This window comes from Protobothrops mucrosquamatus, unplaced genomic scaffold (genome assembly GCF_001527695.2).
Source record: "Protobothrops mucrosquamatus isolate PMUCROS unplaced genomic scaffold, P.Mucros_1.0 scaffold3216, whole genome shotgun sequence".
NCBI classification, from domain to species: domain Eukaryota; kingdom Metazoa; phylum Chordata; class Lepidosauria; order Squamata; family Viperidae; genus Protobothrops; species Protobothrops mucrosquamatus.
Genome location: NW_015389213.1, coordinates 17,450 through 35,384, shown reverse-complemented (window position 1 = coordinate 35,384; position 17,935 = coordinate 17,450).

The window sequence follows — 17,935 nt, the reverse complement described above, 5'->3', positions numbered from 1 at the left end:
GAAAAACTCTGGCACTATATGCTAAACCATGGAAAAACTCTGGCACTATATGCTAAACTTAGCTCACCCTGTTCTAGTGTTTGTAGGAAAAGTCAGGTTTTGAGTGCTTTTTAAAAAGGTTTAAAAAGCTGTTGAACTGCCAAATTTCAGGGGACAAGGGTATTGCTTAGGTACAGGGCTTGCCATCGAAAAGGCACACTTACTAGGTCCCACAAAAATTGCAATATTAAGAGAGAGTACTAGGAGTATGCACACCTTATCCAATCAATGGGCAAATGACATAGAGAGAGGTGGTCCTGCAAATAACCAGCTCCTGTGCCATTTCAAAACAATGTAGAATACAGATAAAATTAATCACAATAATAATTATCAGTACACTTTTGTCCATTAGGTTGCAAACAGCAAAGTCCTATTTGATGAATTTAGGTAAGCAAGTAGAATTGAGTAGCTTGAGTTGTAGAAAATTGTGTGGAACTTTATCTTAATTTATTACGAAGCAAGCTCTTTGGAGATGTGTTTTTTAAAGGGTCTGCTTACCAGTAAATCTGCTCATAGAATCAAGGCAGCCAGAGCTGAGGCAGCAATTAGATTTTTAAAAACTTCTAGTGACAAAGCCAGAAGCAAGAAAATTATTTTGTTTTTTTGGCAGTCTGAAGAACTCAAGGGCATCTTACACTCAATGTACAGTAGTCAGTCTAAAGAGACTTAAACATTCTGATCTAACACAAACTTTTAAAAGCTTGTGTATCTTGAGATGCCAATATTATATATCACAGATTCATAAGTACTGTCTTTATCTTCCGTTATGTAATTCAAGGCAGTATATTTAAAGTTCTCTGATATTTTTTTTTTATACAGAATCTGAATGGATCATGCTAAGTTTCTGGATTTCTTCTTCATGTGCTTTGAGGAAAGGGATGCTAATCATATAAAAGGACTGATGTTTGTGAAATATGTGTCCCCCTCCCACCATGAGTATTAAGTTTTAAAATGCAATTGCTTAGTTAAAAACAATTATCCAACTCAAACAATTACCAAAATCAAAACCTTTCTTTAAAAATGCTGACTGGAGCACAAAATATATTTAGTTTGCTCAATTTAGCAAACAAATTTCATTCAGCTGATAGAGAAAACACTGTAAGATAATTGTAACAACAATAGATTTTTTTTTGTTATGTTATGTAACACTTAGTCTTCACCACAAAAGATTGTTAAGCATAGTGTCAATGCTGCTAACATCGGATGTTCTTGCTTTGACAACAGATGGAAATGTAGCCATCTTTTCTCTATTGCTTTTAGAGTTCGTTGATGCTGGGAGGGGGAATGTGGATGAGAGTCCAGCTAGTCATAACAATAATAACTCAGCCGTGGGAACCCAAGGTTATTAGGTCCAGAGTTGATAGAAATTTGATGGGCAGGAGAGATGGGGAGAAAGCCGGCGCTTCAAGTTAATTGGGGAATGTGATTTATGACTGTTAATTGGAGGAGGGAATTGCGCTTTGCTACTTTGTGCCAGGGGAGGGGAATTCAGTTTTTGACTTCAACCATGTAGTGCTGATACTTAGTTTCTCAAATAAAAGATTCTTAGATAAGATAAGATAAGATAAGATAAGATAAGATAACCTTTATTGTCATTTTTTTTACTGTGGGCACAACGGCACACATCAAAAATGAAATTTAGTTGTCCACTTTCAAAGTGAAACACATACATGACACACACCTAAACATACTTTGTACAACATATGTATAGACCCACACCCCTACATATACATAGCAAATAAATATTAAATACTGTCCATCTTGAATATATAACGGAAGGAGGAAGCTTGAGAGTTCACAAGGTTAATGCTGTATGGAATGAAACTATGGCTGAATCTGGATGTTCTGCTACAGATACCACAAAGCCTCTTCCCAGAAGGTAACAAGGAAAACAGGTCATGAAGAAGATGTGTAGTATCCCAGATAATCTTACGGACCCTGCTCAAGCAATGCTTCTGTGCTATGTCCTGGATGGGAGGGAGGGAACTGCCAATGATCTTTTGGGCCATTCTCACCACTCTCTGTACCACCTTCCTGTCTGAAGCAGTGATGCTTCCAATCCAGACTGTGATGCTGTATGACAGGATGCTCTCGATCGTCCCCCTGTAGAAAGTGGTCAGGACAGGGGAAGGAAGATGTGCTTTTCTCATGCAACCAGTTTCTCACTGTTGAGCGACCAAGCCAGCCTACTCATTAGCTGCACACCCAGGAATTTGATGCTGATAACCATCTCCACAGGTGAATCATTAATGCATAGAGAAGTGCCTTCCTTTTCTGAAATCGACAATGATCTCTTTGGTTTTTCCGGTATTTAAAACTAGGCTGTTTTCCTTACACCAGTTCACCAACCCCTCAAACTCCTTGTGGTAAGTTTCCACCTTGTCATCATGTTGTATCATCTGCGAATTTCACAATATGGTTGGTGGCAAACCTAGCACAACAGTCATGGGAAAACAATGCCTCGAAGTTCTTTTGAAGAGATTCATCTGTCAGAACCATGACATTAAGCCAAAAACTCCAATTTTTACCTAACTATCTTTTACCTAACTATCAGCCCCAGTCGCTGTCCCTAGAATTGAGGGATAGACTGACAAAGATTTGGGGAAGATCTCAGCATGAAGAAGGAAGTAATGCCTGAAACCAGCATCCCGGCAGTGGCTGCTACCTCAGAAGGGGAAGCACAAGCCAGCGCACCAGTGGAGAAGGAACTTTTTCAGGCCTCTCATTTGGGAGCGAGACCCAAGCCACAAGGATAGCTGATCTGGTTGTCAGAATGGACCTTACCCAGTGGCTTTGCCACGATCAAGTGCTTTGAAGGCGGACGAGGTTGAGTTGCAAAGAGGGGCTTCCCACATGTTGCGTTCCCCGGACCAGTGGAGAACCTCTAAATCAACTACCGCTGAGGACTCAGGTGAGTGGAAGTACCTGTCTACAGCCCATAGTCAATCAGTGGAGAAATTGGTGGAGAGATTTGAAGAGCTAGAAATGAGAAGTGGAGAACAACCCTCCCGTTTCCCATACGTGAGTGATCATGATGTTCGGCGAGGCAGACACCAACTCATGCCAAGGGGAAGGAAGCTTCCCCGTCCTCGAAGCCACCAATCATGGCCTCCAGTCGTCACCCCTCCAGAAACCCTGATCACAGCCGACGAGATAAGAGCCCAAGCCGTCACAAGGACAGCCAAACCCTGGATTAATACGCTTACCGGCTATCCAGCCTGGGGCCCTCACAGCAATGGGGGATGTTGCAGCCTCCCCAGATGGGAAGCCAGCAGTCACTGGCTATGCAGCAACCAAACTGAGGGTAGCCACAGCCCCCGAATGTGCAGCAGCAGATAGGGCCCTTGCAAAAAACGGGGGTGATGCAGCCATCTGGAAGTCTGCAACCGCTGGAAGTACAGAAGCAGCAGTGGGGCTGGCCGCCTCCTCCGATTTTGCAGCAACCACTGAGGGCCCCACAACTGATGGGGATCCAGCAACAACCACCTACGAGGCCACAAGGGGGGCTACAACAACTGGGGATACCACAACCGCCCACAGGTCAGCTGCAGTGGGGATGGCAGCAGCCCCCGCACATAAAGCAACCACTGGGAGGCTTGCAGCAACTTGGGATACAGCAGCTGCCATGGGGGGCCAGCAACCGGTAGGGGTGCATCATCCACAGTGGGGAGGCCAGCAACCACTGATGGCACCACCTCTTAGAGCAACCTTCGATGGGGACCCGGAGAAACTGATCTTTTTCCTCAAGCAGGTGTGCTCTCACTTGAACTGCTGTGCCTATTTCTACCTGAACCCAGCCGCTATGGTTGATGTGGTTGCTTCCAGCTTGGAAGGGGAAGCATCCGAGTGGCTGAACAATCTATATAACGAGCAAGTACCCGAGCTGGAGGACCCCCATCTCTTCCTTCTAGGACTGAGAGTAAGGTTCAAGGACCCATCCATTGCCCTCAAAGCGGAGGAGCAAGTCCACAAGATAAAGCAAGCCAGCAGGCCTGCACTGGAATACACACGAGAGTTTTGCAAGATAGCCAGCTGAATAGAGAGGTGGCCCAAGCAATCCCTAGTCCATCACTTCAAGGAAGGATTGGACGACCACCTCTCCCAGGCTTGTATCTATTGAGCAGTTCCTAATCAGCTGCAAGAATGTTACCAGGCAGCAGTAAGACTGAACGTTCAGCTCGCCTGCTATAAAAAGCCACCCCCACAAGAAGCCGAGCCGAGGCCAGATCAACCCAAACGAGAGCCACCCCCCGAAAGCCTCCAACCGCTGCAGCTACTGACAATCCCAGGCTACCTGCAGGCCCACTGATCAAGTGCTTCAGATGTGGACAACAGGGACATCAAGCAGCGAGTTTCCCAGTCCTTACCCTTAGCAACAGAATAGACTGGGACCACCAGTGAGAAAGAAACCAGTCCAGCAGTCCAGAAATCCAACTGGATCATGCAGGAACCTGTCGCCCAACTCACATCCCCCAGGCAGGAGACTGCTGAACCCTAAGCCAGACCTGCCACCGCTCTACCCTCCTACGACAGCGACAACAAAGGAGAGAACAACCCGATGGTGAGTCGACACGTCCCACCTTCACCGCGATGTAAAAAAGATGTTGAGACTCTAGAAAGAGTACAGAGAAGAGCAACAAAGATGATTAGGGGACTGGAGGCTAAAGCATATAAGGAACAGTTGCTGGAATTGGGTATGTCTAGGGGGGACGAGGGGGGACATGATAGCAGTGTTCCAATATCTCAGGGGCTGCCACAAAGAAGAGGGTGTCAAGCTATTTTCCAAGGCACCTGAAGGCAGGACAAGAAGCAATGGGTGGAAACTAAGCAAGGAGAGAAGCAACCTAGAAGTAAGGAGAAACTCCCTGACAGTTAGAACAATTAACCAGTGGAACAACCTGCCTCCAGAAGCAATGAATGCTCCAACACTGGAGGTTTTTAAGAAGAGACTGAACAGCCATTTGTCCGAAATGGTATAGGGTTTCCTGCCTGAGCAGGGGGTTGGACTAGATGACCTCCAAGGTCCCTTCCAACTTTACTATTATTATTATTATTATTATTATTATTATTATTATTATTATTATTATTATTATTATTATTATTATTATTATTATTAGCTACCTGACAAACTCATTATTCCTAAGACAGGGGCACAGGTAGATTTGAAAGTATTAGTCGACTCTGGATGCTCCCGGTACATTATCACTTGCCCTGAAAATGGGCATATGAGCAAGGCTGCTCTCCAAACCTGTGAGGTTTAAGCAAGCTGATGGTTCCCTAATTGGAAGAACTTTAGTCATGTAATTGACTGAACCCCTATGCTTAGAAATAGGTGAACACGGGGAGTTCATTTGTTTCATGGTGGCTCCGAAAATGACTGAGGCTGTGATCCTAGGACTAGCCTGGTTAGACAAATGGAAAGCATTTATCTGGTGGGAGAAGGGAATGAGGATTGTGAAGTTACCTATAGAATCCAAGCTCTCCCTTAACTCGATGGACATTACAGGAGAACCTAGTCCTCCCAATGAGCTAGCGCACATGGCTGCCTTGACTCAACCAGGTGAGCCACTCACCCCCAGTGAATACTGGGACCTAGCAGAGGTGTTTAGTGAGAAAGAATGCAACACTCTGCCTCCCCACCAGCCCAATGATTGCTCTATCGAACTGTTACCAGGAGTCAAATTCCCACGATTGAGAATGTACACTATGTCCCCCCCTTGAGATGGAGGAGATGCAGCAGTATGTGGACAAAAACTTAGCAAGGGGATTTATCGAACGGGCCAAGTCTGCCATGGGAGCCCCAGTGTTATTTAAAGATAAAAAAAGATAGGCCGCTTTGTCTCTGTGTAAATTATAAAGGTCTGAACACGATGAGTGTGGAAAACAAATACCCCCTGAAGGACTTACCCACCTGGCAAAGGGTAGGGTCTTCACTAAGTTGGACTTGAGAGAGGCTTATTACCGGGTGAGGATAAAGGAGGGAGATGAGTGGAAGACTGCTTTTAACTGTCCCATGGGAACTACCAATTTAAAGACATGCCTTTTGGACTGCAAGGGGCTCCAGCTGTCTTCATGCAGCTGATTAACCAGGTACTACATGACCATTTATACAAAGGGGTTTTGGTGTATCTTGATGACATCCTGATATACAGGACGAATATGGCTGACCACATAAAACTAGTGAGAGAAGTGTTAAAGAAACTGTTGAACATCAAATATTATGTTAAACTATTAAAGTGTGAGTTTCACCAGACCTGACTAGATTACCTTGGCTACAGAATTTCCAGTGAGGGCATTGAAATGGACCCGACCAAAGTGAAAGCTGTAATTGAATGGCAGCCCCCAAAGACTTGCAAACAGCTCTAGAGCTTTCTGGGATTCGCCAACTTCTACCGTCAATTCATCCCGTCCTTTGCTGAAATTGCCCTGCCCCTTACGGAATTACTAAAAACAGGCAAAGAGTGAGGAAATCCATGTCCGGGCCAACCACTAGCATGGACTATGAACTGTCAAACTACTTTTGAAAATTTAAAAAGATTATTTGCGGTTGAGCCAGTCTTAAAGCATCCTTGCCCAGGGAAGCCCTTTGTGATTCAAGCTGATGCCAGTGACTTGGCCGTCGGAGCTGTGCTACTGCAAAAGAACCAGAGTGGGACCCTACAACCCTGCACCTATACCTCGAAAAAATTCAATGACTGCGAGAGGAGGTGGACTGTGTGGAAAAGGAAGCTTTTGCAATCCATTGGGCTCTATTAAACTGGCGACACTATCTAGAAGGGAGTAAGGTGCCTTTCGAGGTATGGACTGATCACAAAAACCTAGAAGCACTAAAGACTCCCTGCAAATTGTCCCCGAAACAACTACGATGGGTGCAGTACTTTAACCATTTTAACTTCACCCGAAAGTACATAGCTGATGCTCTATCCAGACTGCCCCAGTACAAAAGCCAGGATGAAGAGGTTAATGACGCAATTATCTCCAATCCACAAACTGCTTCTCAACTTACGCCGTGCAGAGTCCCACCTTCAAGAGCCCCTAATCCCAATGACCCTGAGGCAAAGAAAATAAAACAAGAGATCCTCACCAACCAATGGTTCAAGGACAATCCAACCTCCCTAACATGCAGGGATGGTTTGGCTTACAAAGGGGGAAAACTATATTTGCCAGAAACCCTCCGCCGTAATGCGCTCTGACACAGCCATGACGTAAAACAGGCTGGGCACTTTGGATATTTAAAAATACTACACCTCATCCGCCATCAATTCTAGTGGCTGGGATTGAAACGGGATGTGGAAAACTATGTCCGGAGTTGTGCTGTATGTACCACCATGAAGAGAATTTCGGGGAAACCCCCTGGGTTATTGCAACTGGTGGCAGACCCTTCCCAACCATGGGAAGAAATTGCTATGGATTTTATAACAGATCTACCTGAAAGTAGGGGAAATATGGTCATCTGGACTGTGATAGATCTGTTTTCAAAGCAGGTTCACTTCATTGCCTGCAAAGGGCTCCCATCCACCCAACAACTAACCAGAATGTTCCTGAAACACATCTACAGATTGCATGGTGCACCTAAATGAATAATCTCTGATGGGGGTACAGTTCACAGCTAAGTTTTAGAGGAGTTTTCTTAAACTAATTGGCTCATCTCAAGGACTATTATTGGCTTTTCACCCATCTACCAATGGGGCGGCTGAATCTATGAGCTCAATGGTGGAGAGTATCTCTGATGCTATGTGGATTATTAACAAACAAACTGGCCTGACCTCCTCCCTTTCGCAGAGGTGGCTTACAATAACTCTGTTCACAGCAGCACCGGCTTCACGCCTTTTAAGAGTTCAGCCCAATACCCGAATACCCCCAAGTGCCCTCCACTTTCCAGACTCTTGGTCAAAGGGTGAAGGGGTGGGAGGAAGTTTGGAAAACCACGAAAATTTCTTTGAAATAGGCTTCCGAGACATACAAAAAACAGGCAGATTAAAAAAAGGGCTTCTCAAAGAACATTCCATGTTTGGGGAAAAGTTTTTCTGTCAACTAAATATTTACGGCTTAAGTTACCTAGAAAGAAGTTAGGACCAAAGTACTTAGGATCCTTCCCCATTGTAAAGATCATTAACCCGGTCATGGTGGAATTAAAACTCCTTAGGCCCATAGTGGCAAACCTATGGCATGCATGCCACAGGCGGCATGCAAAGCTGTCCCTATGGGCATGCATGCCATTGCCCCAGAGGGAGGTGGGTCTGGGCTGCTCCCCTCCCCCTCTCCATGTGGGCCAGTGCTCTCTCTGTCTTTCTCTCTGCACTGGGAATCAGGGATCAGCTACAAGAGCTGGGCAGATCCGGGCTGGATGGTGGACGCAGGTAGCTTTTTTTGAACGGAAGCTGCCAGCGCGAGTCTAGGTATGCCTGCAGAGCAATTTTGCGGACCACCAGCAGCCCAATTTGGGCTCTGGAGGCCTGGAAAGCGTCTCTGCTGCCCGGATCTATGGCTGCAGAGTGTTTTTACGCCCCCCCCCATGGCCGATCTGAGCTCCGGAGGCTTAGAAAAGGCCTCTGGAGCCTGGATAGGGCCACTGGGGCACCGCAAAATTGCTCCGCAGCCATGCATCCAAGCTCCAGAGGCTTGGAAAAGGCCTCCGGAGCCCAAATTGGGCCGCTGAGGCACCACAAAATTGCTCCGCGGCCATGCATTCAAGCTCCAGAGGTTTAGAAAAGGCCTCGGGAGCCCGGATCAGGCTGTGGGGGCGCTGCAAAATCGCTCCGCGGCCGTGGATCTGAGCTCTGAAGGCTTGGAAAAGGCCTCCAGAGCCCAGATCGGGCCGCTGGGGGGTGCAAAATCGCTCCGTGGCCATGCATCTGAGCTGGGCTGGGCTGGACTAGCTGGGCACGGAGCTTCCTCACTGCTTCTTCCCCCTTGGACAGCAAAAGCGTCTACCCCACCTACTGCTTGTCCCGGGACAGCTGCTGCCATCTGGTGCTCTTCAGCCTGTGGCCAGCCTGCTGGGTGCGCCGAGCTTGGGCCTCAGGCAGATGGAGGCCGGAGGGGAGCGAGAGCCACGGCTGCCTGCCTGCACTCTTCTGCCGCAGATGCCGCGGCTCCACTTGCCTGGCAGGGCAGGGGCACACTCATGCACAGGCAGCTGGGTGTGCCGAGTTTGGGCCTCGGGCAGATGGAGGCCAGAGGCAAGTGAGAGCCACGGCTGCTCTGCTCCTCCACCTGAAGATGTGTGCGGGGAGAGGCACCGTCTGGCTCACTAAGTGTGGTCTGCCCGCAGGAGGATGAGGATGGAGGAGGACAGCTGGCTGGGGATGGGCACAGTGCTGCCCACAGGGGGGGGAATCTGACCAGCTCCAGCCTGGAGGGGGGAGGAGAGGCCGAGGGAGCCCGAAGGGAGATATCCCGGTGTGGCTGGCTGGCTGGCCGATGACAGGCTGGAGAGCGCCGGACGGTGGCAGCTGCCCCGGGATGAGTGGGTAGGTGGGGTGGGCACTCCCAATGTCTGCGGGGGAAGAAGCAATGTAGAGGCTCCACACCCAGCCCAGTCCAGCCCAGCCCCGGCACAGCAAGCGAGGCAGCAGCCCCATGTGCATCCTCAATCGCGAGCGCACTCCCGCCCTGCCAGGCAAGTAGAACCACGGCGTCTGTGGCAGAAGAGCGCAGGCAGGTAGCGGAAGACACGAGGAGCCTCAATCCCAGGACAGCCCCTCCCCACTCTCCTCCTCCCCCCCTCGGAAGAGTTGCAGGGCTCAGGAGCCTACCCCCATGCCTCCCCACTCCGCCCAGGGAAGAAAACCATCGCAATACACTCTTCTGTTTTAACTTTTTTTCCTTGTTGCTTTTTGGAGTTTTCATCCTGCTTTCGTGAGACGGCAGCATTTGGGAGGGGGTGTAGCCGCCCCTTCCTCACCCAAGCCATCTGAGCAAGACGCCAACCTGCCCATTACCCCATCCACCAGACTCCCTGATCTCCCCCAACCTTGCCTGGCCCCCACAGGCATTCCTCCCCAGGAGCAACATCGAGATGGCCACGCCCACCCTGTCCACACCCACTCAGTCTGCCTTGACCACTGTAGCCATGCCCACCCAGCTGGCCACATCCACCTGGCACTTGGTGATACATAAGTGGGTTTGGGGTTGCAGTTTGGGCTCTCGGTCTCTAAAAGGTTCGCCACCACTGTCCTAGGCTCTTAGGAAAAGTTCACCCTGTTTTCCTTTTTTTAAAATAAACTTTATTGGTTTTTAAAACATAAATCACATAATAGTTGATTAACAGTGTGTTTGCCTGGCTTACGTTTACAAAGGAAAATCATCAAAAATATCTATAATCCATAATCCACGTATTCACACAAATGTTTCTTTTTTCTTTTCCCCTCCCCCATAGATATTCTCTCTGATAGTTCCCGTCATCAATATTCTTAATTTTCACTTTAATATTTAAATATTTTCCCTTTAATCAGTATCATGCTTGATCAATGTGTTTCACTGAATTGGACCGTTTTTCCCTCTATTTTTTCCCAACCAATCATACAATTTGTTCCAGATATCGTAGTAATCTGTTTCACTCTTATCCTTAAGTTCTAACATCAACCTATCCATTTCAGCACAGGATAAAATCTTATTTATTTACCTGACTTCCGGTGGTGACAGGCTGCATCGCATGGCGGCTTTTCTTAGCCGCCCGTCCGGGAGCGCGTCAAAGCCTGAAGAGACAGCGCTTTCCAGCTGTCTCTCGGCTCGGAACCTCGTCCCTCAGGCGAAGAGGGAGGGGTGAGTATGTCCAGATAGGGCTAGAGCTTCCTTTCGCCCCGGTTTTGTTTTAATCCGGGGTGGAAGATGTTAGCTCGCCTGGAGTCAGGATGTTCTCTGCGCCCCGAGACGCCTTCGCTCCTTTCATTAGGAGCGAAGCCAGATGCAGCTCCCACCGCTGCGATTAAAGATATCTGAATTTAAAATTATAAGCAGACAGAACTATGCAGGAGTTTGGCAATATAATGGCTTATTTCGAGACTTTGCCTCTGGAAATTACAAACATCTTTTTTTTACTTTGCGATGATTTAAAGTGAGAGAAAATGGCTGCGGATTTGCCGTTTCTCTGGATTACTTTCGCTTTTTACTTTTACTCTCGTCTGGTTATCAACAGATACATTGTTGCTTCTCCGGTTCTGGAAAGTTTTAACCGCAATGAATTCATGATGTTTACTGATTGGTGACATTAATATTGTTACTCTTTTTGATGATACTTAAAGAAATTTGAAGAATGGTTTTAAAATGGCTCCGGAACTGGGGAAAAAAAAAAAAGAGTGAGAAAGTAATTTTTTTTTGTTTTTTGTTTTTTGGTTGTTGCCTGGGATTTACTGAAAATGCCTTTATCTTTGATTATAAACGAAGTACAAGATGCTGTGATGCAAGCAGTTAAGCAATACAATGTGGAAATTAAAGATCTTTGGATGAAGAAATTGGAAGAAATGGTGGCATTTATCCTCCAGAGGCTCATAGTTCCAGAGGTTGAAAAAGCCCTTATGAAAATATTCCAGAATGATGTGCAAAATCGTGGAGATTTGGAAATTGATAAGTTTGAGAAGTTGGGAAAGGAAGTGGTAATAGATTTGGTTATGGTTTTGGTGTATTTTCCGGGTGAAATCTTGGGGAAAAAGTGTTTATATGGAATTAATCTATGGGTTCTACATCGGAGAAAACCAGCTGAAGATGTTGCTGCTTGGGTTTTTGGAAGAAGTTTACAGGCCTACTACTTGCAAAAACTTCGGACACGTTATAAAATATAAAAGGAACAAGGTGTAAAAGGCTGAAGGCTTATTGACTTTGATTGATTTAGTATTAATGATGTGAAAAAGAATGAAAAACTGGGAAGAAATGTAAGATGGAGAGTTGGGAAAAAGGAGTATTTTTGAAGCTTATGTTTTTTAAATTTTTGGATGAGTAATATATATGTATGCAATTATATTACTTTAGAGAATTTAAAATTTGCGTAAGATGGAGAGTTGGGAATAAGGAATGTTTTTGAAGTTTATGTTTTTGATTTGTTGGATTAGTAAAATGTCTATTAGAATTTAAGATGATTAAGGATATATAAACATAATTGTAGTATTTTAAAGGATTTAAATAAGAAAAATAAGATATTAGATGATTAATGTCANAAGAATTTAAAATTTGTATTTAAGGAAAATGTTTGTTGGAATTTAAGATGATTAATGATATATATAAACATAACTGTATTATTTTAAAGGATTTAAATAAGAAAAATAAGACATTATACGATTAATGTTATATATGTATGCAATTATATTATTTTAAAGAATTTAAAATTTGCATTTATTGGGATTAAGATATTTGAATATTATAAGAGAAATGGTAGAGTTTAATTTTTAGATGTTTGGATTTGGGGAAGATGGATAATTATGTTTTGTTATTATTTGAGTTAAAGTTTTTTTTTAACTGATTGCTTTATGAGTGTTGAATCCTGTATTAGTTCTGGGAAGTCGGGGGGGGGAGGGGTTTAAGGGGAAATTATAAATTGATGTCTTTAATAATTATAGGTATAATTGTATTAATAAGAGGATATTCCCGGCTGGTTCCCCAAACTGCACTCGATGTGGTGGTCAGAAGGCGGAAGGGATGTTGAAGTGGAAGGAGAAGAGGTTGTGGGGCTAGGGGGAGGAAAGAGAGGGAAAGTGGATGAGGGTGGAGGCAAGGCAGGGACTGCCGGGGGTATTCAGAAATATTTTGAGTAAGATTCTTTATTAATAAGAAAATATTCCCGGCTGGTTCCCCAAACTGCACTCGATGTGGTGGTTAGAAGGTGGAAGGGATGTAGAGTGGTAGGAGGAAGGAGGAGAAGTTGTGGGGTTAGGGGGAGGAAGAAAGTAGATGAGGATGGAGGCAAGGCGGGGACTGCCGGGGGTATCCGGAAATATTTTGAGTAAGATTTTTCTTTTTTTGTTGTTGGTGTTTGTAGATGCATCATTTGTATTTGTTTTTTAATCAAAAATAATAAAAAAATTTATATATATATAAAAAAATCTTATTTATTACCTCTTCTTCTGAGGGTGTCTCACTGTCTTTCCATCTCTGTGGTGCTAATCTTGCTGCTGTTAGCATGTGTAATAATAGGTATAAGGATCCTTTATTGTATCTATCTTTAGTGATACCCAGCAAAAAGAGTTCTGGTTTTAGCTCAATGTTCTGCATTAGTATTTCTTCTAACCACTGTTTTATTAAATGCCAAACTTTTTGTGCTTTTGAACATTCCCACTACATATGGTAATAGGTCCCTAGCGATTCTTTACATTTCCAACATTTCGTTGAGGTCTTTTTGTCCATTTTGGCTAATCTCACAGGGGGAAGGTGCCACCTATAAAACATCTTGTATAAATTTTCTTTGTACACAGTAGCTAGTGTGAGCTTCCTGTTCCTTTCCCATAAATCCTGCCAATTATCTATTTTTACTCCACATTAACATTGTGTCTTTTACTTGCTCTTCCAACATATCGCATTCCAATAAATATTGATATATCCTTTTTATTTCTTTTTCCTCCGTTCCTAATAAAATTTTATCTAATATTGTATGCTCTAATTTTATTCCACATTCTTTTTTATCCTTCATATATCGTGATTGAATTTGAAGGTACGCCCACCATTCAAGTTCTATCCCTTCTTCTAATAACTTTTTCCTCGATTTTAATTCTCCTCCTTCGTCCAAGATGTCTTTATAAGTGATCGCCTTTCCTGATTTTATAAAATTTGGATGTGTGAATATCTCCAATGTGGATACCGAATTAGGGATTTTCATGTAATTACGTTTTTTAATTCTGACCCATACATCTAGTAGTTCCTGTCTGATGTAATGTTTCTGGAAGTACTGGTGAGCCTTGTGCTTTCCTTCCCAAAGAATTGTGTGCCACCCTGTCTGCATATCGTGGCCTTCTAAGGCTAGTAGTCTCCTATTCTCAGATGTATCCACTCTTTTGCCCAAGTAAGCGTGGCTGCTTGATAATATTTTTTCCAATCTGGGAGGCCAAATCCACCTCTTTCCTTCGAATCCTGTAGAAGTTTGAATTTGATTCTCAGTTTTTTCCCTTGCCAAATAAATTTAGATATAGTTTTATTTAAATTTCCAAAAAACTCCTTTCCTAATCTAATTGGTATAAATTGGAATAAAAAAAGTAATTTAGGTAGTACGTTCATCTTTATTATTGCGATTCTTCCCATGAAAGAGAGCTGCAATTTTTTCCAACTATCTAAATCCATTTTAATTTGATCAACTAATTTATCATAATTATCTCCTTTAAGTGTAGCACATCTCGCCATCAATTGAATCCCTAGATATCTCACCTTCTTTGTTATCTGAATGTTTAATTTCTCAACTAGCTCAGTTTCCTGTAGTGTCGTCATATTTTTAACTAACATTTTAGTTTTTTCTTTATTGATCTTTAAACCTGCTACTTCTCCGTATTCTCCCAATACTTCCAACAACCTTACACCGGACTTCAAGGGCTCTTCCATGATAAAAACCAAATCGTCTGCATAGGCTTGTAACTTAAATATTTCCCTTTTAGTTTCTAAGCCTTTAATTTGTTCTTCTTTCCGAATTATTCTAGTCAAGACTTCTAGAGATAGTACAAATAGTAGTGGTGATAATGGACAGCCTTGTCTTGTACCTTTTTGTATTTGGAAACTTTTAGTGGTTTCTCCGTTTATTACTACTTTCACTTCCTGTTTCGCATAAATTGCTTTGAACATATTTATAAACTTTTCACCAAATTCATATATTTTAGCTTATTCAACATAAAATCCCATTTAACATTGTCAAATGCTTTCTGTGCGTCGACAAAAACAAGTGTCATCTGTTTTTCATTATGGGTCTTATAGTATTCCAACGTGTCTAGTACAATCCTGACATTATGTCTTATCTGCCTCCTAGGCAAAAAACCATTTTGATCAAGGTGAATAAATTCAACCAGAAACCTTTTCAATCTTTCTGCAATTATCATCATAAAATTTTTATAGTCCGAATTAAGTAATGATATGGGCCTGTAGTTTTGGATAAATGTCAAATCAGAGTTTTCCTTAGGTATTAAGGTAATAATTGCCTCTTCCCATGAAGTCGGGATCTTTGCTTTTTTTAACACTTCATTAAATACATCTAGTAATATTGGACCTAACAGTTGTTGGAGGTTCTTATATATTTCAGATGGTAGTCCATCTGGGCCTGGCGTCTTATTACTTTTTTGCTTTTTGATTGCCTCTGTAATTTCTTGAAGTGTTATATCCTTGTTTAGGAAATTTTAGACTTCTGCCGGGACCTTCGGAAGGTCGGCTTTCTGGAGACATTGTGATATTTTATCTTCACTAATACTTTCTTCGTCTTTATAAAGTTTCCTGTAAAATTCATATGCCACATTTTTTCCCTTCACTCTGATAGATCATCTCCCCCTCTTTGTTACATAATTTATTAATCCATCTTTTTTCTTTCGTTTCTTTAGTCTGTGGGCCAACCATCGCCCAGGTTTATTTGCGTGTTCAATTTTTTTTTGTCTGGCCTCTTTTATTTTTTGCGCCAGTTCCTTCTTCTCCATAATGTTCAGTTTGTGTTTAATTAGATCTAATTGTTGTTTCAGATCCCGACTTTGCGGTTTTATTTGTAGTTGTATTTCCAATTTCCTGTGTTCTTCCTCTAAACTTTTTTGGCGTTGCTTTTTTCCCCCTGTTATTACTGGTCATATACGCAATTGCAACTCCTCTCATGATTGCTTTAGCCGTGTCCCATAGGTTTTGGCTGTTCGTATCTTCTTTCTTATTTGTATGGAGGAACATACACATTTGCTCCTCCATCTTGAATTTAAATTCCTTCTGATTCAAAATTGCTCTTTTTAGGGTCCATCTCCTTCTTTTCTTCTGTCCTTTCCATCTAATTATAACTGCATTATGGGCTGCCCATAGATTTGTGTCTATTGTGACATCCTCTATTTCCAGGTTTAGTTCTTTTGATATCCAAGCCATATCAATACTAGACCACAATAGATGGCAACCAGAGTAGTACCTAAATTGCTTTGATTTCAGGTTTCTCTCCCTCCAACTATCCAATATATTAAATTCCTCCACCATTTTGAAGAAGGTACTGGGTAATATTCTTCTAATTCCTTTCTTTGTTGTACCGCTTTTATAATCTAACTCTCTATCCACTATTGCATTAAGCAAATATTCTCATTTTCAATTTCTCCAATAGCCTTATGCAATTTTTTTATAGAATTGTTTTTGTCTTTCATTTGGGGCATAAATTCCAACGAGAGTTACCTTTTTTTTGATTCAGAAGAACCTCGATTATTAATATTCTACCCTCTTAGTCCTGATAAATTTGTCTTGCCAAGATTCCTTCCCTAATATACACCACTATTCCTCCTTTTTTTCTGTTGTGATGATGACACGAACATAGTTCCTAGTTTGGGATAATTCAATAAGTTTTGATGTTGCCTATTTATATGTGTTTCTTGTAAAATTATTATATCCAGATGCATTTTGTTAAGCTTATTGAAAATTTTATTCCTCTTTGCGGGGGAGTTTAAGCCATTAACATTTAAAGATAAAATCACTATTTCTTCCATATCACTGCTGGTATTTTGATCTAGTCATCTTTGTTGGCTTGCTCTCTTTAGATTCTTTAAGTCTACCCTCATCGCCATTTCCATTTTCCGCTTTTTTTCCTCTCCCGGTTTCCTTTTCTATACTTTGTAATTCCCTTGTTTCTATCACCTGTTCTCCTGTAGCACCTTCTCCTCTCGGTTCTTTTATTTCTGACTCTTCTTCACTACAGAAATATTGCCTAAAGAATTCTTCTGCCTTATCTATTGTATCTAATCTGTATCTTTTTTCTTGCCATGTCACCATAATGCCTTCCGGCGTCAGCCACCTGAAGTTAATATTTTGTCTTATTAGTTTAGATGTTATGTATTGGTATGGCCTTCTTAAATCTCTTACCCTTCTAGGGGTTTGTTTAAGAACAACTAGTTGTTTTCCTCTAAATTCTATCGGATCGTCTGTAGTTCTGTATAAAATTTCATCTCTAACTGATTTTTTGACAAATCTAATATAAACTTCTTTGGGCAGATTATGTCTTCTCGCGTAATTAGTATGGATCCTATATATTTCATCCATCTCATTCACCATTTCTTTCCTCCTACTTCCTAGGGCTTCCGCTAGCAAATTTGCCATCGTTTCTGGGAGGTCTTCCCCTTTCTCTTCTTTCACATTTTGGAAACGTAGATAGTGGTCTGCTTTCTCTGTTTCAAATGAAATAGCTGTTTTTTCTAATTCTTGATTAGCTTGTAAAAGTTTTTAGTTCATTTCATCTACCCTTTTCTCCTCTTTATTCATTCTTTCTTCCATCTCTAGTAATTTCTGCTCATTTTTTAAGATTTGTTGTTGAAAGCATTCAAATTTCGCACCCATTGCCCCAATCTTTTCTTTGAGTACTCCAGTGTCACTCCTTATTATCCTATTTCTTTTTTCAAGTCTTCATGGTTTCTTAACATTACTTCCTGCATAGATTGTAACATCAATTGCAATTCCTTAAATGAGTTCGCTTTTTCTCGCTGCATCATCTCTTCTATTGATCTTTGCCCCGCTGGGCTCAGTTCAACTGATGTTGTTTGAGTAATTTGCTTCTTTCCTATACCAACTCTTGTTAAATTGGGAATACTTGTCATTTTTCGGAACATTGTGAACCAGCCCTCCCACTTATATACAATCCTTGTTTTTCTTTCCAGCACACCTGAGAAGATAATTTGTCTAATTCGTACCTCCTCTGTCCAAAATTGCCTTTATGGCAAAGTAATATTTTATATTTTCTATCTTAGATAGTGCTAAAATCTTATAAGATGTA